Genomic DNA, 7,900 nt, shown 5'->3' with positions numbered 1-7,900 from the left:
TTTAGGAGAAATCAAGAAACAAACCTTATATATTTAAGTGATATTTGGTTTCAGAACTTGTAACACTTTGGGACTGGATATGTGAGGGCCGGAAGAACAAATACTAGTATATACTCTCTGTGTGTGTACGCATGTGTGCATTTGAGAGAGAGAGAGAGAGAGAGAGAGAGAGAGAGAGAGAGAAGTGAGGTTTTTGGAGAGGAGCGGGAGGAGGGGGAGGAGGGGGAGAGGGTGATCCCTTAATCCAGTCCTGGAAGAAGTAAGTGCAGCTGGCGCTTCAGTAGAGCTAAAGGCAAAGCCAGCATCCAGAGTTTCCTTTCCATGTTGGAGCTGGACCTGGTACAGCATCAGGCTAGTCGCAGTTCATTGGTCCACTGTGTGGAGTCCACGTGTCCGTGAGCCATATGGGTGAATGCAGGAGCACGAGAGCCAAGAGAGTGAACTTCTTTGTTTAGGGGATTACGTGTCTCAGATCTTCCTGTGCTGGCAGTGGCCATGCCTCTTCTGGCAAATGACCTATTCCCAGGTGTGACTGACAAGCATCTCCCCTATCTCACCCAGATTTGACTGGGCATGCCTCTATTCTCTCCCCCGTCCTTCCCCAACACCCGCTGTGCAGTCCTTTCCCCGAGCAATCTGGGGGGAATGGACCAGTGACTTCCTGGGGAGTGTTAAACTGCCACCTCCTGGCGAACTGTGCAAAGGACATGCCTATATTTTTTGGCCTTCCCTTTGCTCATTTCCTGTTATTAATAACTAGGTTAATTACCGTAGTATCAGCTAGACTTCATCCAGAACCATAGCTGGTAGCGGGGCATGGGCCACACCTACAGGTCCCTTCAGAAACATCAGATATTTTGCCCTCAACAATAATGGACATAGCTGAAGCTTGCATTCATAATGGCTTCATACCCAGCACCAGTCTGAGCATCCTGCTTCAAATGTTAATTTTGCTTTATTTGTGAGAGATTTTTCTTCTAACTTTTGCATCACAAGTGATGTCTATTCTCATTCATGAGTCCACTTGTTCAGATATCGCAGACTGTTTCTTTTTTTTATTTTAATATATTTTCATTGATTTCAGAGAGGATTCCTTGACTGGAATCCCCATTGGACCCTTCAGCCTGCAGGCCAACTCTCTGTCCATTGAGTCAAAGCGGGTAGGGCTAGACTGTTTCTTTTTAATTAAAGTGCTAGGGGTTGAGGCAAAGAGGCAAAACTGTTCAGTGCTTTTTGTAAAGAACAACTTAAACGAAAGAACACAGTTTATGATTTAGTATTAATTCTGCAGCCATCTTTTAAGCCATAACGACTTCCTATAGCAGTAAAAATAAATAATACTGTTTTTGCATTAATGGTTATTTATTTTTATTATGCAACTTAGTAACACTATTCCCTGAACGTGAAAATAACTATTTTTTAAAGGTCCTTTTATTGTGGTAAAATATACATCATGTTATTGGCCATTTTAACCATATTTAAGTGTATGGTTCTATGGCATTAAGTACATTCACATTATTTTGCTGCTGTCACCACTATTCATCTCCAGAGCTAAAACAACTCTTTTTAAAATGTCTAAAGATAGTTGTTTCATATGCTTAATACTCATTAAAAAAATTAAGTGTTGGCCAAATTAATGAAAATGAATACAAATATTAAGAGCATATTATTATCCTATATAATTAGAGAGGAATATGCTAATTAGCCACTACACCCTGAGGCGTAACAACCAAGCGCTTCACGACCAGATCATGGATCAACAGGAGGGCGGGGCAGTGAGGTACAATTGGGCTGCAGAGAGCTACAGGAGGGGGCAGGGCAGCAAGCTATGAGAGGGGTGGAGGGGGAGGGGCGGGGGGAACTACAGGAGGGTGGGGCAGTGGGCGGAGAGCTACAGGAGAGTGGCAGCAATGTACTGGCACACGGATTTGTGCGTAGGGCTACTAGTAATAAAATAACAGAGTATCTTGAAATATTTCATTTTCCTCTTTTTTCTGCTGTATTAGTTTTCTATTGCTGGATAACAAATTACCTGAGGTTAGCAGCTGAAAACAACCAATATTTTACATTCTTTTTATTATATTAAACTAGGGGCAAGGTGCACAAATTCGTGCACCTTGAAAGGAACTGTGGGCCAAGAGGCTGCAGTGGGCACAGGAGTGGGTCTCGGCCCATCCTCTGCACCCCCACCGGGTCCCTCCTGCCACAGCCCCCAGTCCCCTGTCTGCCAGCAGCCCCTGCTCCCGCCGCTGCCACTCCCATGTGCTGACAGTGCTGGCCCCACTCGCACCCGCTGACAGCACGGAGAGATTGGGGGCAGCACCAGTAGCAGGTGTGAGAAGGGCCCACGCTGACAGCAGGTGCAAGCGGCAGCTGCTGCCCTGATTACCCCTCAGGAGCAGGGGCAGGTGGAGAAACCCTAAGGGGTAATCGGGGCCAGCAGCTGCCACTTTCACCCACCGATGGCGCCAAGTGATAGGGGCCAGCGCCAGGTGCCAGCAGTGGGTGTGAGTGGGGCCAGTGCTGGCAGCAGGTGCAAGCACTGGGCAGGACCATGGCACACAGGAGCAAAGAATTTTCAGTAACCACCAGAGGCTCACCCCGATGACAGTGTCCAGCACCCTGCCTTGGTCTGGCATCCCCGCTCACCTGCTCCACCATCCCGTCACAGGCGATGCCTGTCATGTTCTGCATGTGCCCCTGGTGGTCAGCACACATCATAGCAACTGGCTGTTCGGTTGTTCCGCCATTTGGTCTATTTGCATATTAGGGTTTTATATATATACAGATCTTCAAAATCTGATGAGTGTATTATACGGACTTTACATCTCAATTTGTAAAGTGCCCTGTAGCCCACATTCACATACCTGCTGCACGAAGACACATCGGTGATGATGAGGACTGCCTGGACCTGAGCACTTCAGAGCTTATTCTAGATCCCAGAAGAAAAGATTGCAGCATAAATGCACATGCACATGGCAGTTATGCCAATTACACTCAATTCCCATTGTACCATCAGATTCTGCAGGAAGCCCATGACTGGTCTGAGCCCCATGAAATCCCTCTAGTCCAGATGGAGGAGCTGGGAACCCCAGGCATGGTCTTGGGCAACATACAATGGGAAGATGTGGTCCAGCACATATTAACATTCCAGAATCTTGTCTGCTAAAACAAGAAAGGCTATTAAGGTTGGCCAAGATACAGTCAACATTATTATTAACTAGAGGCCCCATGCACGAAATTCGTGCAAGAGTAGGCCTTCCTTCCCCAGGCTGCCGGCACCGGCTTCCCTCTGGCACCCAGGACCCGGGCTTCCCTCACAGCCCCGGCTTCATTTGGAAGGTCGCCTGAAAGGACGTCCAGTCTAATTAGCATATTATGCTTTTATTATTATAGATAGCTTATTGCAGTTTTAACAAAAGTGTTGCAAACTAGTCCTGCAGCTCATATATACCCTGAAGCATAGCTTCTGTATTTCTACAGCCTATTTATTCTCCCCACCATGAGAAGTTAATGCTCATACACTGGTGATGGGATTATATATTGGTAGAGCCATCCTAAAAAACAAGCAAAACTGCCGGGACCTGGTCCATCCTTGCTGTTTCAAGGGACCTGGCATATATGGCATACTGTTCTTAATATGTTTGCTCACCTTCTTGGCACTATGTGTTTTAACCAAGGTCACCTCTCTGAGAAAGGTTGTTTCCCCAGGTAGGGATTTCCCCCTGAAGATAGGGAGGGAATAAAAACCCTTAACTAAGTGCCATGCTGGACAGAACCTGGCTACAGAACTTGGTTGGAGAACCTAGACAGAACCTGGCTGCAGAAGCCGGCTACAGAACCTGGCGACTGAACCTGGCCGGAGAACCTAGCGAGAGAACATGGCTACAGAACCTGGCTGGAGAACCTGGATAATGTGGCTGGAGAACCTAGCAAGAGAACATGGACACAGAACCTGGCTGGAGATCCTAACCAGAACTTGGCTGGAGAGTGTGGCTAGAGATCCTGGCAAGGCTGCTGATCAACTGAACGCTGTCTCCGTGTCATTCCTTCTTCGCCGACTCCGTCCACACCTTTGGGGACCCCTGGACCTGCTGGGGCTGGACCCCCAGCACAAAACTAAAAATGTACACATTCTATGCTTCAGCACTTCCATCCTAGGTATGTAACCTAGAGCAGGGTCTACAGATTTTTTTTTCCATAAAGAGCCAGGTGATAAATATTGGGGCTTTGTGGGCCAGAGGATCTCTGTCATACCTACTCAACTCTGCTGCTCTAGTTGGAAAGCAGCCATAGATCACAAGGAACCAAATGGATGCGTTTATGTTCCAAAAAAAGCTTTATTTGTAGATACCAACATTTGAATTTCATATAATTTTCACCGGTCACAAAAGAATACTTTCTTTTTATTTATTCAACTATTTATAATGTAAATATTATTCTTAGCTTGTGAACCATACAAAAGCAGTCAGCAGACTGGCCAGCAGGAACTATTTTGTACATATGTGTAGTGAGAGGCTCACTCAAGAATTTTCCAGCGGTGTTACTTGTAATAGCAATTAAATGGAAAGCCTACCACAGAAGCACCATGAGCAATGGGTTATGACAGAGTCATAGGATGGAACACAGCATAGCACTGAAAATGCATGAACTGCAGCTACTTGCATGAGTATGGATAGATCCCAAACACTTAACATTGATTGAAAAAGCAAGTTGCAGAATTCATGCAGTTTGGTAGTTACATTAAGGACAAAAAAAGAGAGGGGGGGGGCAAAATTAAACAGTTCCTAGGTGATAAAACTATGAAAAAAGGCAAGGAAATTACAAATAAGATGATTCAAGAAAATGGTCCCCTTAAGGGTGAGGAGTGATGAAGATATATTAGGAAAAGCATATAGGAGCTTCCTAGTTACTGGAGTTTTTCCATTTTCTAAATTTTCATGCTGGGCAGTCAGAAGTTCCTTTCCTTCTCACTCTTTATACTATATACTATATACTATACATATACATATGTATATTTTACTTAAACTATAATCTAATTTTAAGAAAAGCCTGACCACTGACAATTGGAAGTTGACATAGCGGTTTGTTCCACAGATTTGTTTACAAATTAGTTTCGCCAGTGGATCTTGGTTCCGTAGGCAAGGGTGCCCTCTTCAGGCGATATGTCCAAAACTGTTAATGATTTTAAATAGAAAATGTAAACTTGAAACTACCCAAAACGCATAGAATCACATGACTATGAGGCACGTTGTGAGGTTTTTATGTCTATTTTTAACCAGCCCAAAGTATTTTATTTTTAGAAATCTCTAATGAAGGCCCCCTTTTATCCTATTTTTACTTAAAAAAATGACTTAGTTTGGTCAGTTTTTAAAAAAAATCCTCATCTCCTAATTTCTATTTCTAAATCCTTTAGAATTTCTTCCTGGAAGGTTTAAGGTACAACTACAGAAATGCACACCATGAGATGCCCCCCTGAGCCTGTGTTAGTGTGAAGAGCGGGGAAAGGCTGTGTTTCTTGTCATTGTCAGTAGCTTCTATGTTCTTGCAAGAATTCTATTTTCATTCAGAGAAAGAAAAATACTCAAATCTTAGATCTTGTGGGACCTACTCTGGATTATCAGAATATTTAACACATGGTTCCATTTACTATATATATTTATGCTATAGTCTATGGAAAGGACCTAAACAAAAACCACCATTTAGTCAGTAATTATTAAAAAGATGGTTGAAGCTGTGCATTAGAAGCTTGAAATTAATAAATCTATTTTTTGACCCAGCCATTACAATTTAGTTAAATAAAATCCATTCCATTGTTAACCCACTCAACGGGCACTTCTTTATGATGATGATTATTACAACTGTTGGTCAAACACCTTATTCATTCTTTCAGATCATCTTATACCACCACTGTATTAAAAATAATCTGTTTTGAAAACCCCTTTTTTTAAAAATTGTGTCAGTTGAAAAAAATTGCAAACTATTTGTTTTTGTTTTTCTTTTATAGATTGCATAGACTTAATTTCCATGAAAGGTTTTTATTGGCCCTGAAATTGTTTTATAGGAAAACATGTTAGTCGAGTAAAAATATGGGTTGCACTACTTTGAACGTTTTGTACTGCTTTCATTACGTGTGGATGAACACAGTGGCCAGCAGAACATCCAGTCCTAGAATTTAAAAATGGAAAGCGATTGCAGAGAGCATCCTGTCTGCCTTGCCTACCAGGGCAACTGTGTACACTGAGTCCTAAAGTGGTCCCTTGATTTGTCCCAACTCAGCCAATGCTAGGAATTGAGATAATTCCTTTAACCAGTTTCAAATGAACTGAAGTAGTGGGGTGGTTTCATCTTAGTGAAACAGGTTCTTTAGTGGGCACGTGGCTTGCCCAGGCTTCTACCACTGGTAGCTGGGAGGCAGTGTTGTGTAGTGGGAAAAAGCTCTCACGCACAGAGCGCTGGGAGCTCCTGCCACTTGGTGGCAGATCGTGAACAAATTACTAGGGATGTCAATGGGAATAATGACGCATGCCTTTCAGGGTTGTCATGGGGCTTAAAAGAGATACACAGAGCTGGGAACACAGCAGGTCTTCAGTGAATAGTAGCTGTTCTTATTACCAGCTGTACATTTTTGTTAGCTGTATATTTATGTTATTAGCTATATATCTTACGTATTATTTAGTTGTTATTAGCCATATTTTTAATGCTTATAAGAATTTTTAATCTGAAACCCATCTTCCTAATTTCTAGTTATGTGCCTTTAATTCTATCTATTTTCTCACAGACCCTAGCAGGGTGACTCGAACCATACTTAATTCATCGGTGCCTCAGTTTCTTATTTGTGTTAGGAGGGAGGGGTTGAACCAAATAATGTAAAAATCCCCCCTGTTAGTCCTAACTTCCCGTGTGCTTCCCAGTTGGTGTTTTGGCAGCCCCACATCGCCAGTTCTCAGAGGGTCTTCAGGTTCAAGTGATCTACGTCAGCCTCCTATAATAATTAACTTCTCTGACTGCCCCATGAAAAATATTGGATTGAAAATCGTTGTCAAGAGTTAAAGAAAATGATGATGGTGGAGATGGGGGATAAATCACCGCTTAATAAAGATTGTCAGGCAAGCAGAATACTAAGGCTAAAAATTGATTTGGATTAACTTGGATCTCTGTTTCCTATTATTTATTAAAGTAAACTTCAGATGGGTCAAAGAGTTAAATATTTAATGCTGATTTATTAAAGGAAAAAAGTCCTTAGAAAAATGGAATGCCAAATTTAATCCAGCTGTGGAGAGAGATAAATATTTGATGCTTGAGAACTATAGGCTATGCCCTGGCCAGTGTGGCTCCATGGTGAGAGCATCAGCCTGTGCACCAAAGGGTCTCAGGTTCAATTCCCAGTCAAGGTCACAAACCTGGGTTGCAGGTTTGATCTCCAGCCCAGGTTAGGGCAAGTTTGGGAGGCAACCAGTTGATGTGTCTCTCTCACATCAATGTCTCTCTCTCTCAACCAAATGACTCTCTCTCTCAGTCTTTCCCTCCCTCCGTCCCTCTCTTCCAGTCTCTAAAAATCAATGGAAGAAATAACCTCAGGTGAGGATTAACAAAACAAAACAAAAGAGAAGTATAGCCTATGACCAGAATTGCAATACATATGATCAAATATGGGAAGTCAAACTAAAACTTGTGCACATACAATGTAATGAAATAGATATAGAAAGAAACTAACAGGATGGAGGAAACAAATGTGACAACATGTGATAAAAGCTTTACTATTCAAATATAGCAAGCACACCCACACAAAAATCAACAGGTAGCTCTCATTTGGCAGGCATGAGAGGTGATCCCAGAGCACGGCATAATGCATTGTCTCATGGAAAGAGTCTATGAATCAATAGAAAGAAGGAATATA

This window comes from Myotis davidii, unplaced genomic scaffold (genome assembly GCF_000327345.1).
Source record: "Myotis davidii unplaced genomic scaffold, ASM32734v1 scaffold235, whole genome shotgun sequence".
NCBI lineage: Eukaryota > Metazoa > Chordata > Mammalia > Chiroptera > Vespertilionidae > Myotis > Myotis davidii.
Note: the sequence above shows the minus strand (reverse complement) of the source record.